Genomic DNA, 17,008 nt, shown 5'->3' on the forward strand with positions numbered 1-17,008 from the left:
TTAATTTTTTTTAATTTTGATTAACTTTATAAAAAAGAATATCAATATTTATGACATAAAATGAGTATCTTATGAAAATATATTTTATGATAAATCTAATGATATTAACTTAGTACTATAAATTTTAGAGTTTTTTCTATAAATTTAGTTAAAGATTTAAAATTTTGATTTAGGACAACTCTAGAAGTTGCATCTTTCAGAGACAGAGGGAGTACTCATTTTGTTCGTTCACCCAATAACCCATTAACCGTTTTTTACTTTCAGATTAGTTCGTTTTATTCAATTTTTGTATACAAATAGTAAAATAAAAAATCATTGCTAAAGTATTTTTATTGACAAAACAAATCATAACAAAATAAATAATATTTATTTAAAAAATTGAATAAGATAAACGGTCAAACAAAAATTCTGAAAAAAAATGATACTTTTAGTGAGATGGAGGGAGTATGTCTTTATGTGTTGTTAAACAAACAGGTGACCAAAGTGAATCAAATTTACTTAATCAAGTCACCCGTCCCAAAGAATATATATATATACCTCTATATTTATATAAAAAAACATGATTAGGACCATCACATGAAGAACCACCGGCGTTAATGGCGTTGTCGAAGTCATGGAGGTGGTGCAAGCTTCCCCTGTGCCAACCGAATCTACATCAATGTTGACAGATTTGACCACAGGATCAATTTTGAGATTGCCTTCTTTGGAACTCGTCGCCAACCTCCTCGCTACCACGGGAGGTAGCTTGACGACTCTAACCTGATCGAGTCCATTGATCGGGTCACCACGAGCCTAGCTGAGACCCTTACCTTGGTATTGACCGGAGATCAATCTGCTAAAGTTGGCTATGGCTCCGACCATCATCACTAGGTCAACCAACCTATTTGGACCAGCCACAAGAGGCGTCTAGGTTCAAATCTGGTGATCACAACTGCTGAGGGCACATGGTTCGTCACCGACTAGTTCCCGCGATCAGCCTGAGGCTGGGGGACTATGAAGCCTTGATGGAGCAGCGATCCATTGCTTTTCCATACAGATCGGCGAGTGCAGCTGTAACATCCTAGATTTTTACGAAAACCAAAAATACGAGCTTTTTAAAATTTTTCTTGTAATCTTGTGGAGCATATAGTTTTAGGTCTAATTCGATCCTAACCCGCTAACAATTCGTAGCATACATGTAGATTTGTTTGTAGGCGAGTGCTTTCGTTCATGAGTCTTTTTTGAGTTGAGTCTTAATTAGGGTTTCGAGTGCACAAATTCGTAGCAAAGTATTCTCGAATCTCCGTTGAGCCTATCTCAAAGGCGAAGCGAATCCCTTTCAACTCCTTGGGAATCTTTTCGAGCTCTTCTTGAATCCTTTTTCGACAACTTCTCTAGTCTCGTTCAAACTTCTTTCAAAATTTCCTTCAAATCCCTTTGCTTTCCTTTCTATTCCTCTAAGTCATGAATGTGGAAAATAATTTTTCTTCTCTTGGACCAGCACCTCTCTCCTATCTCCTTCCTTTGCTAGCCCAGCAGTCAGCCGCGGCCCACCTTGCCAGCCCCGCGCACGGCCTACAACCCCTTCCCCCTCCACTGCGCAGCCGCGAGGCCCAGCTAGCCTGCTCCCCATCCCACTCGGCCCGCGACCTGGCCCAACCGGCGCCATCCCCCTTCCAACCACGCGGCCTAGCCAGCTCCCCATCCCCACTCCACGGCCCGCGCAGCAGCCAAGGCCCACCTGGCCCACAACGACGCCCCAGCTAGGAAACCCTAGCATGCTCCTAACCCCAGGCCAAGCCGCCGCTGCCGCCGCTCGGGGGCAAGGCCACGAGCGCCCGCGCCCCCCTCTGCTCCCTGCCACGTGCACTCGGGATTTTCGCCGCGTGTCCCTCCCTGGGCACGGACGTCGAGGATGGACGGTGCCCCCTCGGAGCCCTAGGGCACCGTGCTATAAAAACCCGAGCCGTCTTCCTCCTTGCCCTTCCCCAATCGCGCCGCCGCCCTCCCCTTCTTCCTCTGCTCCCAAGCAGCGCCACGCCGTGTCGGCCTCGCCCTCGCCCTGACGCACCCGCGACCCTGACGCCCCCATGACCCCGACACCGAGCAGGAGCTCCGTGCCCTCACCGAGCCATGCCGAACCGGAGCTCCTCGACGTGCCCCGGTCGCCGCTACGACGCCGTCAGACCGCGGACGCCACAACGCTGCCGAGCTACCCCAAGCCATGACGTCGCCCAAGGACCTCGCCACCGAGCAGCAGCAACGACGGTCGCGACCCCGACGGAGCTCCTCGTCGCACCCCCTGCTTCAGGCCGCGAGCTCCCTCCTCGGCGTCGAGCCTTCCGCACCGAGCAGGAGCCCAGCACGCCCACGACAGTCGCACCCTCCCTCTCCGTCGAGCTCCATCCGCGACGCCGAGCAGCAGCAGAACCGCGGTGACGTCCTCACCGTGGTCTGCTCCGAGCCCTCCACCACGACGTCGTCGTCCGCAACGTCGGTCGCGATCCCGCAACCCCATGGTGACCGCGCCCTCACCGAGCACCTCGCCTCGAAGCCATCGACGCCGCGCGCCAAGCCCTCTGCGACGTCGCGAGCTGCACCGACTGTCAAGCTGAGCGCCGACGCCGAGCCCCACCATCGCCGAGTAGGAGCTTCACCATGCACCGCCGCGTCGAGCTATTCCAGAGCCGCGTCGCGATGTCTTCCTGGCCTTGCTGAACGTTGGTGTCGTGCTCTGCTCCGTGCGTCATCAGTCCGCGGTCACCATCGTGCCAAGCTGCCACCTCTGCCGCCGGTGAGCCACTAGTGCCCAAGACCCCTTTGTTTCCCCTTCCTGCGTTCACCATGCTGAGATCGGCCTTCGTGCCATGGTTCTCACTGTTGCAGGGAAGCAGTGGCCTCGTCGTGCTTTTGCCAAAGATGTGATGCCTTCCCGGCTGTTGGGTACCATAATAAGGGATACCCAAATCAGAGCAACAAAAAACGCGAAGAAACATACTAATTACAATCATCAGGGCCTCGGACGCAAGTTCCGACTCGCCCGACCCCTCAGGGCTTCGGGCGCAAGTTCCGACTCGCCCGACCCCTCAGGGCCTCAGACGCCAGTTCCGACTCGCCCGACCTCTCAGGGCCTCGGACGCAGGTTCCGACTCGACCGACCCCTCAGGGCCTCGGACGCCAGTTCCGACTCGCCTGACCCCCCCAGGGCCTCGGACGCCAGTTCCGACTCGCCCGACCTCTCAGGGTCTCGGACGCAAGCTCCGTTTCGCCCGATCCCGTCTTGGCTCGGGCGCCGGACCCCACTCCACCTGGGCAACAAGACTTCCCGCGACATGACAGACGCGACGGTCCCCATAACGCGGCAGGGCAAGGCGACGACTGTTTCAACCACCCCGGTCACTGTGGCCTTACCTCTGTCACTATACACCCTTACCCCTGTTCACTGTAGCACACTGCCGCACAGTAGAAAGGGAATGGGTGAGGTAAATCAGCACCACTGTTTGCGGTCATTTCTCACTGTTGACAGGATATGCAGCAGTACTAGCGATCCGACCCCCGCGACCCCTACAGGACTCGGTAACCCTCTACAGGAACAGCCATGCTGTCAACCATCCCTCAAGGACGAGGTGGACCAGCCTCAACAGGGTCGGGACTGTGGTTTTACCATTCAATAAGAGAAATCTACTCATGTAAATACCTGGTCTTCCTTTGAGGCTATAAAAGGGGAGCCAGGGTTTGCAACTAAGGACAGGTCCAGAACACACGCACACAACACTCTTTCACAGAGCAACAACCCGCACTCTGTCCACACCAAGCCGAGACCTGGGACTTAGCCCTCTCTCGCAACCAGCTTGTACCCCCTACTGCAAGCACCTTTGGGTGCAAGGTTATACAGAATCCACCGCTACACTGGACGTAGGGCATTCTTAGCCCGAACCAGTATAAACCCTCTGTGTCTCACTTGCATCACCATCAAAGCTTGGTCAGTCACGCAGATTTATACTGTTAGTGCCTAGACCGCGAGTCTAGACGCCGACAGTTGGCGCGCCAGGTAGGGGCCTTCTGCGCGACGCTCACCAGTCCCTACTGGGGAGGTTTGGATGGCAGACGGATTTCACCCACTCCGTCGCGGCACCATCATGATGTTTGGGAGTTTGGAGTTCATGTCCCTCGGTTCCGGCTACGACATGATCCTCCTCCCGCCACGTGACAACGTCGAACCTAGCCCCGAGCCGATCCCACCGCACTCAGCGCGTGGGAGACGTTCGGGACACCATGCGGGGGGCTCACGGAGGGGGCGTCAAAGATCTAGGATCTCCGACCCCACCACTGAGGCCAGGGTCCGTCCGGTCCTCCCCCCGCATATTCCACATCAGGTCGCCCGCTCCTCCGGTCCGACCGGCGGTAGAGGAAGGGCTCGCAGGGCATCAAGCTCCGCTCCCAGGATCAACAGAGGGTCATCGCGGCCACCCGTCCCACCCCGTTCGAAGGGGAAGGCACGGCCCGCGCCCGTCCCCCGCAAGGGGGGCAAAGGGGCCTCGACGTCCCGTCCTCCTCCACCTGCGGATGAAGTAGCAGCAGCGGCACCTCCCGAGTTACCTTTTGGGCTCAGGAATGCCGCCGCTACCTACGCCTCTTCCGTAAGCACTTCATTAAGTGCGTACGCGGAACTTCTCGGGCACCACTTGAGGTCTACACTGGATCTCGTCTCCACACCTCCCGTCTCATCCTACCCAGAGGACCTCACCTCGGGCAACGACGAGTGGGCTGGTGCTGCTTTCTCCGGGTGTGGCGACCCGAAGACTTTCATGCGTTTCCTGGAGGCCAGCAACTATTGTCTCGGCTACTCCGACTCCGACGACGAAAGCTACGACCCGTCACGAGAATGCTTCAACATAGAAGTCGGAGGCACGCCGCATAGCGCCCACGGGGACGCAGGGCCCTCTAGGCAAGAGGACGCAACTCCACCTCCCAATCCAACTCCTGGAACCAATCCCGGAGCCCGTGGGGTAGCATCTGCCCCCGCTGGGGGACATCATCCTAACCTCGCACAGCTCGATGAGCTGGAGGCCAGGCTCGAAGAAGAGCGCACACGCCTCCGCCAAGTTTGGGAAAAGGTGGCTCAAACAGCTACCGGCCGTCGTCTGGAGTCTGAGAACCTCCCGAAGCCGAGCCACGGGCTTCACCCCGTTCTTCATGGTCTATGGGTCGGAAGCCGTCCTCCCCACTGACCTGGAGTACGGGTCTCCAAGGGTACAAGCCTACGATGAAAACAGCGGCAAGACGTTCCAAGAAGACGCGCTGGACCAGCTCGACGAAGCCAGGGACGTAGCCCTCCTGCACTCCGCCAAGTACCAGCAGGCCCTCCGCCGATACCATGCGCGGCGGATCCGAGGCCGAGCATTTCAAGTCGGCGACTTGGTGCTAAGGCTCAGACAGAGCAACAAGGGTCGTCACAAGTTCACACCTCCCTGGGAAGGACCCTACGTCATCGCCGAAGTCCTCCGACCCGGGACCTACAAGCTCGCCAATGAAGCAGGGGAGGTCTTCAAAAACGCATGGAACATAGAACAGCTACGTCGCTTTTTCTCTTAAAGCTTTGTAAAAATTTCTTTGCTCATCCATTGCCTCCAAGGAATAAATCAAAGTTTAAGGTGTCAGGGAGCCTCGGACCTGCCGAGCAGAGTCCGAACCTCCCTCGGGGGCTACATGGGGGGAACCCCCAATGTCGACTCTGAATCTTTTTCTTTTTTCGCACAAGTTAAAAGAACCCCGACCCAAGGTCTTCCTCCTCCTTCCTAAAAAGACTCAAGAAACTGAGAATCCGTCCCCTAAATCTTAAGGCATGAGCCCGAGGAAGGATCCGCGCTCACGAGCGAAGACCACCTCAACTCACCTTAGATTTGGGAACGAATTCGGGCTTCCAGGAGTTACTAAGGAAAAAGGAAAAACACTTAGGCTTGCGGACTCCGACTTGCGCGATAACTCTAAGTAGCTCACCCGACCCCGCGCTGCCGAGGTCGGATCGGTATAAAGAGAAAGGAAATAAGATACTTAGGGAAAAGGCCCAAAAAGAGCAGTTATATTTACATTCAACATTAGCATTATATATATATGCTACAAGGCCCACCGGCCTCAACACCCACAAAAAGAAAAGAAAAACTAAGAATCCTATTGCCCTATCTACTCAGGTCCTTGAGCCCCGAGGGGGGGAAGCTCCGCCTCATCATCAAAAAAGGCGGCCAAGGCGTCTCCAGGGACAGCCGCGGCATCATCGAGCCTCTGCACCTCCTCCTGGGCTTCTGTTTCGTCGTCAGGGAGGACGTAGCCCTCACAAACCGCCGGCAAATCAATGCCGGCATAGTGAGAGCTCACCACCGCCAGGGCCTTTTTCACCCCGGTGTGGAGCGCCTCCCTCATCCTCTCCCCAGCCCGGGAGTAAAGGGCCTCGACCCGACTGCGCAGCGACGACCCCGACACCGATACCCCGAGCCCCTCACACGCCGAGGTGACCACGGCCTCAAGAGCCGAGCGGTCCGAAGCCTCAGCGTCGAGGGACTTTTTCAAGGCCTCGGCAGTAGAGGTCGCCTCGACCACCTTCACCTCCAATTCTGATCAAAGAACAGAACAAGAAACGAGATGTCAGGAAAAGCTAACTCAAAAGTACAAAGGCGTCTAAGGAAAAAGGGCGCAAGTCCTACCCTTGGCACGCTTCTCGTACTCGGCCGAGCTCTGATGCCAGCGGGACACCTGGCTCAGAGCCCCGACCAGGTCGGTCTGAGCTTGGTTCAAGGCGAGGTCTTTCTCAGCGAGCAAAGCTTCAAGCCGAGCGACCTCGCCCTTGTACCCCTCAGCCGCCGCTTTCTGCGCCTCAGACTCTTGCGTGAGGGCCCCGATCCTCTCCTCCAGGGGGGAGACCTTGTCTCGAGCCTCCCGAGCCTCGGTAGCTAGTGCTGAGCACTTCTGCCGAAGATCGGCAGAAATCTCGCACTCCTTCGCGAGCTCCCCCTCGGCCGCCTCCCTGGCAGCCCTCTCCTTCTCAAAGGACGCCCAAGCATCCTTCTCCCGACGTAGAAATACCGATTTCTCCTGGGAGGTAGCCTTGAGCGCCTGCAAGATCAGAAGTCACACAGGGGGTTAGTACCGCAAAGGTAAGCACAAAACTACTTTATAACACGGATAAAAATCTCACCTGAGCCAAATTAAACATGTCACGACCCACAAGCTGGGTAGCTCGGTTGAGGGCCTCGACACCGGCGCGTCCACACGCATCCAGACCCTGCCAGAGGTAACTCTCTGACGGGTCGTCCGGGACAAATCTGGCTCCCCCCTCAGCATCGCCAAGGTTGGGCCAGATTACGGGGCTCTTGCCCCATCCGGTTTCCTCCTCCCTCCCCGCCGCGGGGGCCTCGGGCGCCGCGCTGGACACCACGATGGCTCGCCCCTCCTCAGCGCACGAAGGACGGGCCGCGCCTTCGAGGTCAGCGTCCTCTGGTCCTTGGGGCTTCGGTGCCCCTTTGTCTTGCCCCGGGTGGTGCCCTCCCTCCTCGAAGTCTGGAGGCGGTGGAGACACGGGCCTAGCCGACCCGGGAGTTGACTGAGCCCCCCTCTTCACCGCTTTCAGCGGGGCCAGCGCCACCGAAGGCGCCTTCTGCTTACGGCTGGGGGAACAACATCAAGTTAGAAGAAAGAGAAAAACAAAAAATCAGCTGAGGAATCAGAAATCCCATGCGTACCTCCCTCGGGGAGCAGACTTCTTCTGGGAGCTCGGAGCTCCTAAGGGGCCTCCCGCGGCGCCAGGGGCCGCCGGTCCGACCCCGGCCTCGCCTGCCGACGACACAGGAGATACCGCGGCGGTCTCAGCCTGCGACGCCTCCACCGAGGCATCAGTTCCCACCCCGGTCGCTGGGGCGGGCTTGGCCGGAGCCTCTGGCCCTACCGGTTGAGGTAGCGCCTCGGATCCGACCTCCGACGCCATCTCCCCTTCTTGAGGGCCCACCGGGGCCGAACCCTCACGAGGGGCGCCATCCTCATCATCCACAATGATGTGGGGGGCGGCCTGTCCGCTCCCCAGCACTTGGGTCCCCTGGGGGGCCTCCGACCCACCTCGGGCCTCCGACCCCCCTCGGGCCCGCGACCCCTCCGGGGCCTCGATCCCCCCGCCGGCTGGAGGGATAACGTCATCCTCCTCCGCAAGCTCGTCGAGCCAGTTGGTGCTGTCTCCTCCGCCCTCTATCTCCGAGACCGAAGTCTCGGGAGACGGAGGCGGGGCGACCCCTGCCTTCTCGGCTTCGCGATGATTCTTGGCGGAGATCTCCCGCCGCTGCGCTTTCCGCGCTGCCTTGGCCTTCTTGTCCTCCTTGGCCTTCTTCTGCTCCTCGTTCCGAGCCCGATTCTGGGCCCGGATCACCTTGTCCTCTGGGACAGGGGGTAGGGAGTCCTAGACGACCCCCATCCTCTGCGAATGATCGGGAGTCAAGGACATGGCGAGAAGGAAACGAAAAGAAGGCACAAAAAATCCATACTTACCAGGGAAATGTAGCCCTTTTCAGGGCGCATCGACAACACCCGGGAATTCTTCATCTCTGGGTGCGTCGTCTTTTCGACCCGGGCGGTGATGTCCGAGGCCGAAATCGGCTTGGCCAACATCCTTGTCCCTGCCCAGGGGACCCCCCGGGTCATCTCGAACATGGGCACTCGTCGCTGCGCCAGCGGAAGCAAACTCCTCTTGTGGAAGGCGATTGCCACCGTGGCCGCAGTGACTTCGGCATCTCTCAACTTTTGAAGCCCCACGAGAAGCGGGGCAAGCCTCTTCTGCTCCTCTGACGGGGCACCCCACGCCCACTTCATGGGAACCTCCGTCACCATCTTCCCGGAGTACTTCGGGAGCAAGCTGCCGTCGTTCCGGAGGTAGAACCACCCGCTCTGCCACCCCCGGTTCGACGAAGGCATCGAGCTCCATATGTACAGCCCGGCCCGCTGCTGACGAAGCTGCAGCGTGCAGCCGCCGGCCCGCAGGGGGAATTTCTCCTTCCCCACGTAACGAGCCGACATCTCCGCCTTGAAGAGGTGGAGCCAGAGATTCCAGTTGACCGGAACCTCCAGGAACCCCTCGCAGACCGTGGTGAAGACGGCAGCCTGCATCACCGAGTTCGGGTTCAGGTTATGCAACTCCACCTCGTAGTGGTGGAGGATGGCCCTGATCAGGCGGCCGGCTGGAACTCCGAACCCCCGGTCTAGCAACGACAGGAAGCACGCCACATAGCCCGGCGGCGGGTTTGGCTCCCTGTCGTTCGCCGAGGGAACAATCCATTCCGGGAACCCGACGTCCTTGAGAGGACGGAGGATCCCGGCCTTCACGCGCGCCTCCATCGCGGACTTGGTCACGTTGCTAGGCGGCCACGCCTCGACGCCGGCCATGGCTCTGGGAAGAAGAGGAAAGTCTGTGCGATGGAGGTGGAAGGGACGGCGGCGTAAGGAAGAGTAGGAGGCAAAAGCTTGGTGGCGCAGGAGCGAGAGGAAAGAAATCAAGCCCCCAGTAGCCGCTTTTATAGAAGGGGGCGAGCCACGACCACGCCCCTGCGAGGAAGGCCAAGAGAGAGAGAAAGAGAGCAACCGTCGCCCACTCAGGTGAAAAACTCGAAGCGCCAACTCCCTCCGATTCCCGCGCCCGCCGCACGCACGCATTAAATTCGCAGGCGAAACGTCCCGTCCAAACCGAGGCGAGACGGCACAGCCGTTTCGAGTCCCCACGCGCCGCGCCTCAAAAGGAGCGCCCTGAAAAGTTATGACAGGGCGGTTCCTTCCAAGAGACGCGGCGCCCGACCCCCCGCTGACCAAGCGTCGCATGGAGGTCTCCGTCGGGCGTCAGATTCCGTCTCGCCCGACCCCGACGCGAAAGAACGAGTCTGAAGAGAGCCTTTCAAGGCCCAAAATCCCCAGGCCATGGCCACCTACGTTCCAGAGGTTGCGAGACGGAACTGCGACACAGGTTCGAACAGTCGCCTCAGGATAACTGAGTGAGGAATGACTGGAGATGAGCACAATAGAGGCCAAGGTCCGAACCCTACAGGGAGTCGGCGCATCTTTGCAAGTCATATCCGAGACCCATGCGGGTGTCACGAGAGTGGGATCCCATCGAGGGAGGCGCCGAGCCCTCGGGACCTAGCGAACGGTTCCGACATCCACCGTGACTGCCCTCAGGTACTTTTTGAGATGTGCCCATAAGGCTACTAGCCGACCCCTATCGAACGGGACTCGGACATCCACTCGGATCTACCCGCCTGTAGCTCCCGGGAAGCGTCGTCACTCGCCCATCGAGGGTAGTACGGCATGACCCACCCCTCCTCCGAGCGAAAGGAAGAATGAGGGACGTAATTACAAGACGAGAAAGAACCTGATCGACCCTTGCGGGGAAAGGGCTCGGGGACTTCCTCGCACCATGGGAACAGGCACTACGTGTAAAGAACACGCAACCTATCCCTTAAAACACTCCAGACTAAAGATGCTAAGGGGAGAAAGCCTTTGAAGGAATAACACCATTCCTCCAAAAGGCTCGGGGGCTACACCCGGCGGGTGCGCTCGCGCGCACCCCCCGGCAACAGCAAAAGGCTCCGAGTCAACTACAGTCCATGGGGAAAGAACCCCTAAAGAGGTGACCTCACCTCTTCAGAGGCTCGGGGGCTACTGTTGGGTACCATAATAAGGGATACCCAAATCAGAGCAACAAAAAACGCGAAGAAACATACTAATTACAATCATCAGGGCCTCGGACGCAAGTTCCGACTCGCCCGACCCCTCAGGGCTTCGGGCGCAAGTTCCGACTCGCCCGACCCCTCAGGGCCTCGGACGCCAGTTCCGACTCGCCCGACCTCTCAGGGCCTCGGACGCAGGTTCCGACTCGACCGACCCCTCAGGGCCTCGGACGCCAGTTCCGACTCGCCCGACCCCCCAGGGCCTCGGACGCCAGTTCCGACTCGCCCGACCTCTCAGGGTCTCGGACGCAAGCTCTGTTTCGCCCGATCCCGTCTTGGCTCGGGTGCCGGACCCCACTCCACCTGGGCAACAAGACTTCCCGCGACATGACAGACGCGACGGTCCCCATAACGCGGCAGGGCAAGGCGACGACTGTTTCAACCACCCCGGTCACTGTGGCCTTACCTCTGTCACTATACACCCTTACCCCTGTTCACTGTAGCACACTACCGCACAGTAGAAAGGGAATGGGTGAGGTAAATCAGCACCACTGTTTGCGGTCATTTCTCACTGTTGACAGGATATGCAGCAGTACTAGCGATCCGACCCCCGCGACCCCTACAGGACTCGGTAACCCTCTACAGGAACAGCCATGCTGTCAACCATCCCTCAAGGACGAGGTGGACCAGCCTCAACAGGGTCGGGACTGTGGTTTTACCATTCAATAAGAGAAATCTACTCATGTAAATACCTGGTCTTCCTTTGAGGCTATAAAAGGGGAGCCAGGGTTCGCAACTAAGGACAGGTCCAGAACACACGCACACAACACTCTTTCACAGAGCAACAACCCGCACTCTGTCCACACCAAGCCGAGACCTGGGACTTAGCCCTCTCTCGCAACCAGCTTGTACCCCCTACTGCAAGCACCTTTGGGTGCAAGGTTATACAGAATCCACCGCTACACTGGACGTAGGGCATTCTTAGCCCGAACCAGTATAAACCCTCTGTGTCTCACTTGCATCACCATCCAAGCTTGGTCAGTCACGCAGATTTATACTTGTTAGTGCCTAGACCGCGAGTCTAGACGCCGACACCGGCCGAGCCGCAGCGAGCAGAAGCCAGCCAAGAGCAGCAGCAAGCCCGCAGCAGATCTTCGTTCAATAGCAAGGTCAAACCTTGAACCTAGCCGACATCGTCTCCGACGTCGGCAAAACCCTTGTCCTTTCTTGTACCTTTGTACATACTTGATAGTTGTCATCTATATCATCGTCTATACTTGTTGCATGACCTATCTTTACCTATATCCATGCGTGTGCCGTGCCTTCGTGCCGGTCTATTTACCTATCTATCCATTTCTATCTCTTGTGCTATGGACGTATGTGCTACTCCGAGTTATCGTCGTGTTGGTGTTGTTGTTTGGTCGTTTGTCAAGTTGTGGTTCTTGCGGGTTGTGTGTGGTTCTTGTCGCTTTGGATCGTGCCTTCGAGCCGGTCGGGGGATCATAATACTGAAAGCCCTAGTTTGGTTTTGGATAATTGATGAAACCCTAGTACTAACCTCTATGCTAAGTGTGTGTAGACTTAATGAGGTTGGTACATGCCAAGTGATGGAGCAAGAGATGATCATGGTGATGATGGTGATGACCACAAGGTGATCAAGTGCTCAACTTGGAAAAGAAGAAAGAGAAAAACAAAACCCTATGGAGATCAAGGCAAAGGTATTGCTTAGGGTTTTGGTTTTGGTGATCAAGACACCATAGAGGGTGTGATCACATTTAGGATAGATAGCCGTACTATAAAGAGGGGAATTCTTTGGCTAAGCGGTTATCAAGTGCCACTAGGTGTTATTGTTCATGTGCATGCATTTAGAACCTAGTGAGCTAACTTAACTCCTTCAAAGAAAATGATTGTGAAAATGCTAACACACGTGCACGCTCGTTGGTACACACGTTGTGGTGTTGGCACACTTTGAGAAGGAGGTGGAGTTTCAAGGGCAAGCTCGGCGGGATTCGGCGCTTTTTGAGAAAATGAAGTGCATATTTTCTATTGCGCCGGTGGGAAAATTGGAGAAGTCGCGGGAGTGTTTCTCGCTGAGGAACACTCACCGGACGCTGGCTCAGAGGCACCGGACGCTGTGTCTGAGCGACCGGTGTGCAGGCTGCCTGGCCCAGCTAGGGTAAGGCACCGGACGATAGGCACCGGACGCTGGCTTGAGCGTCCGGTGGTGCGCGTCCGGTGTGCGGGCGTTTTGCGACCCTCTCTGCGCATGGGTCCGGTGAGCACCGGACGCTAAGGGTGCGTCCGGTGACCCTGCAAGTTTGCGGAGCTCTCTGCGCATGAGTCCGGTGTGCACCGGACGCGTCCGGTGCTAACTTGCTCAGCGTCCGGTGCTCTGCAGGTTACCGTTAGACTCTGACACGCGGCTGACGTTGGAGCACCAGACGCTGGTGTTGAGCGTCCGGTGCCCCTTTAAAAGCGTCCGGTGGCCCCGTATTTCGCCCAGTGAAAGAGCCAACGGCTCTATTTGTTTGAGGGGCTATAAATACGTGTTTGGCTGGCTTGGGGCTTACTCTCTTGGCATTCTAGCATACTTGACATCCTTGTGAGCCTAAGCAAACACCTCCCACTCATCTCCTTCATAGATTAAACATCTTTGTGAGATTGGGAGTGATTCCAAGTGCATTTGCTTGAGTGATTGCATCTAGTGGCACTTGGGGATCGTTCTAGCTGCGGTTTTCTTGTTACTCTAGGTGGTTGCCACCACTTAGACGGCTTGGAGCAGCGGAGGAGGATTGGCACGAGTTGGTGATTGTTCGTGGCCATCTCCCGGTGATTGTGAGAGGTTTGTGCCTACCTCGGCGGAGAGCCAAAGGCAACATTAGTGGATTGCTCGTGTCATTGAGCTACCTCACTTGTGGGTAGGTTCTTGTGGTGTCCTAGTGAGGACGAGGTTTGTGCTACACCTCTTAGCCACCGAACCACCAAGTGTCGACACAACGTGGACGTAGCGTGCCGGCAAGCACGTGAACCTCGGGAGAAAAATTGTGTGTCTCCATTGTGATTGTTCATTGGATTTCTCCCGGTGATTGGACTTCATATTATTGATTGGTTCGTCCCCTCTACGCGGCAGTATAAAGTTCAAACCATCTCTTTTACATTCCCGCAAACTAGAGTAGCTTACTTACTTGTATAGAAACTTTAGGTAGCTTTCTAGAGTAAGTAGTGACATAGCTCTTGTGTGCCTAGTAATTATATCAACTAGATGTGTTGGATAGGTGGCTTGCAAACCCCTCTTTAGAGCTAGAGCAAAAAGCTTCGCTTTGTTATTTACTAACCTCTTGCTCTAGTGAGTTTGTAGAATTTTTAAATAGGCTATTCACCCCCCTCTAGCCATATTAGGACCTTTCAAGTGGTATCAGAGCCGTGGTCACCGTTTGTGAAGGCTTAACAACCTCGGTGCTCAAATTATGGCTCAAATAGTGTTCAACCATGTTGGGGGCAAACCACCGTTCTTCGATGGCACAAGTTCCTTTGACTATTGGAAGAGAAAAATGAAGATGTACCTTGGATCAATCAATGATAGAGTGTGGGAAGTTACGGAGAATGACTTTGTGATCCTTGACCCCGCCAACCCCACCGACAATGAGAGAGCAAACAAGCAATGTAACACCCTGGCTCTCAACACAATTTATAATGGCATTGATTCAAAGGTGTTTGAACAAGTCAAATATCTTGAGAAGGCAAGTGAAGTGTGGACAAGACTAGAAGAAACATATGAGGGCACTACAACGGTAAAAAGTGCCAAATTGTATATGCTCAAGGACAAGCTATCCAACTTCAAGATGAAGGATGATGAGTCTATACCGGAGATGTTCTATAGGCTCCAAGTCATCATCAATGATCTCAAGGGCCTTGGTGAGAAAGTGAAGGATGAGGATTTCATTCACAAGTTCTTGATGTGCTTGCCCAAGAGGTTCAAGACATTGAGAACAATCATCTTTAGAGGAGGATTGACCGGTGTATCTCCCAATGAGGTACTTGGAGATGTCATGACCGAAGATCAATACAATGACAATGATGATGATGATGACAAGAAGAAGAAGAGTGTAGCATTCAAAGCTAGCTCTTCATCCAAGAGCAAAAACAAGGGCAAGGCCAAGAAAGAAGAATCAAGTGATGAGGAGTGCTCCAATGATGATAGTGATGATGAAGCACTAGCACTCTTTGTCCGCAAGTTTGGCAAGATGATGAAGAAGAAGGGCTACCATACAAGAAAGAGAAGGGACAACTCCAAGAACAAAGAGCATGTGAGGCTATGCTATAAGTGCAAGAGCCCCGATCATATTGTGGCGGATTGTCCTTACAATAGTGACAATGATGAGCATGACAAGAAGAACAAGAAGGAGAAGAAAGAAAAGAAAGAGAAGAAGATGGTTTTCAAAAAGAAGAAGAAGGGTGGATCCTATGTTGTGACATGGGATAGTGATGCCTCTTCGGACGATGATTCAAGTGATGATGACAAAGCATCCAAGAAAAAGGCACTTGCTAGCATTGCTATCAACAACAAGCCATCACTCTTCGACACTCCTTCATGCTTCATGGCCAAGGGCCACAAGGTACAATATGAAGAGAGTGAAAGTGAAAGTGAAAATGAACATGATAGTGATAGTGATGATGAAAATGAATTCACTAATGAACAACTCATGGACATGTTAGAACAAGCCGATTCTCTCATTCAATCTAAAAACAAGAAGTGCAAAGAATTGGCCAAGAAGTTAAAAGCTCTTGAGCAATCCTTTGATGAGCTCAATGCTAATCATGAGAGGCTAGTGGAAGCCCATGAAAAGCTTGGCAAAGCTCACACCAAGCTTGAGAAAGCTCACTCCTTGTTGTTAGAAGAGAACAAGGAAAAGGTTGTTGTATCATGTGATGTGGGCACAACATGTGACTTAATTAAAGAATCACCCAACCCACCTATTGTTGTTGCCACTAACTCTTCTTGTAGGTCTTCATCCACCACCACCAACTCTACCTCCACTTCTAGTGTTAGTGTCACTTGTGACACCTCACTAAAGGTTGAGAATGAGACTCTCAAGAGAGAGGTGGATGAGCTCACTCACGCCCTAGGCAAGGCCTATGGTGGTGAGGCCCGCTTGCTAAAGTGCTTGGGTAGCCAAAGGTTTTCTCTCAACAAAGAGGGATTAGGCTATACCCCCAAGAAGGGCAAGAAAGCTTTTGCAACTCACAAGCCTAGCTTTGTGAAGTGCAATGGTCGGTATTGCAACAAATGCAAGCAAGTTGGGCACCTAGAGCTTAATTGCAATAAAATGAACAAGAACAAGAAAAATGCTAATGTACCTTACATTCCTTTTGATTCTTGTTATGTGCTTACCAAGGGTGAGAAGGGTGTGCATGCTAAGTTTGTTGGTACACCAATTGTGGGTCCAAAGAAGAAGGCCATTTGGGTACCAAAAAGCTTAGTCACTAACCTCCAAGGACCCAAATAAGTATGGGTACCTAAGAAACATTGATTTGTTTTGTAGGTAAACTATAAAGCCGGAGGAAGGCATTGGGTGCTTGATAGTGGGTGCACACAACACATGACCGGTGATTCAAGAATGTTCAATTCAATCAATCCAAATGATGACAATGGTGTTGATAGTATCACATTTGGTGACAATGGCAAAGGCAAGGTCAAAGGGCTTGGTAAAATTGCTATATCCAATGACTTGAGCATTTCTAATGTGCCACTAGTAGAGAGTTTGAACTTCAATTTGCTATCCGTAGCTCAACTTTGTGATCTTGGTTTCAAATGCATATTTGGAGTTGATGATGTAGAGATCATAAGTGTAGATGACACAAACTTAATATTCAAAGGCTTTAGATATGAGAATCTATACTTGGTTGATTTCAATACTCGGCGCTTTTTGAGAAAATGAAGTGCATATTTTCTATTGCGCCGGTGGGAAAATTGGAGAAGTCGCGGGAGTGTTTCTCGCTGAGGAACACTCACCGGACGCTGGCTCAGAGGCACCGGACGCTGTGTCTGAGCGTCCGGTGTGCAGGCTGCCTGGCCCAGCTAGGGTAAGGCACCGGACGATAGGCACCGGACGCTGGCTTGAGCGTCCGGTGGTGCGCGTCCGGTGTGCGGGCGTTTTGCGACCCTCTCTGCGCATGGGTCCGGTGAGCACCGGACGCTAAGGGTGCGTCCGGTGACCCTGCAAGTTTGCGGAGCTCTCTGCGCATGAGTCCGGTGCTAACTTGCTCAGCGTCCGGTGCTCTGCAGGTTACCGTTAGACTCTGACACGCGGCTGACGTTGGAGCACCGGACGCTG

This window comes from Sorghum bicolor, chromosome 4 (genome assembly GCF_000003195.3).
Source record: "Sorghum bicolor cultivar BTx623 chromosome 4, Sorghum_bicolor_NCBIv3, whole genome shotgun sequence".
Taxonomy (NCBI): domain Eukaryota; kingdom Viridiplantae; phylum Streptophyta; class Magnoliopsida; order Poales; family Poaceae; genus Sorghum; species Sorghum bicolor.